The 918-nt window shown below is 31.7% G+C and overlaps 1 protein-coding gene across 4 annotated transcripts in view; it reads right to left on the bottom strand.

Annotated features, from left to right (window-relative positions):
- LOC106871426 (uncharacterized) overlaps positions 1-918 on the bottom strand; it is a 377941-nt gene that overhangs the window by 259464 nt on the left and 117559 nt on the right. The gene's annotated exons all lie outside the window — the stretch shown is intronic.

The following is a 918-nucleotide window of genomic DNA, read 5'->3' as shown; positions in this document are numbered from 1 at the left end:
AGTCTTTGTTTTATATATATATATATATATATATATTATATATGTAGGTGTTTTGCTTGCTATCAAATCAATATTAAGTGTAGAATACAAGCATGGTTACAGAGAGACAGACAGACAATATATATAGCCTTTCCAAATAATTAACAGTACCACAAGAGCCACACACACACAGACACACTTGATGAGGACCAAGTCAATCAATTAGATAATTAAGAAAAAAAAAAGCAAGCTTTCCATTATTGTCCATCACCACAACTACCACAGTGACCACCACCACCACCACCAGTACCACTATCACCACCACCACCAGGAGTTGGTATTTGATAAATGAAAGTCACAAGTTCATTGAAATATAAGGAATGTCAAGGTCTTGGTATTTGGTTTCAAAAGAATAAAAAAAATCAACAAGAAAAATATTTTTTTAAAAATAATAAAAAGCAGAATAATAAAACAAGTCAAAAGAAATCAATAACTAAATAATACCATTCAGACAAAAAAAAATTAATAACCTGCATAAAAAATATACATAAAAAGAGGAATATTAGAATTTTTTGTTTTATTTCTATTCTGTGCTATGGTTAAACATTGAATTAGGGGAGAGTTTTATGAGTATATTAAAATAAGTATAGAGGGGTTTCACTATGGAGGATCAAAATCAGTAACGGAGCCTTGTTTGTTAAAAATTATTCGTTAGAGGAGTAATTGAAAGACATATAAATAACAGCGGTGATCTGTTCCAAGCTGCGCCTAAACTCCACAAAAAGGTGTGAAATGAGGGTTAGGGTTACTCATCCATCGACCAATGCAAATAAACATATACATACACACACACACACACGTATCCTCACAGCAAAACCTGGATCCAGGTCAGTTAGATGAGACTATTTTTCTGTGCTACCAAACAAAAAAAAAACAAAA

The sequence above is a fragment of the Octopus bimaculoides genome, chromosome 7, assembly GCF_001194135.2.
Source record: "Octopus bimaculoides isolate UCB-OBI-ISO-001 chromosome 7, ASM119413v2, whole genome shotgun sequence".
NCBI lineage: Eukaryota > Metazoa > Mollusca > Cephalopoda > Octopoda > Octopodidae > Octopus > Octopus bimaculoides.
This window is presented reverse-complemented; position numbering and strand designations above follow the sequence as displayed.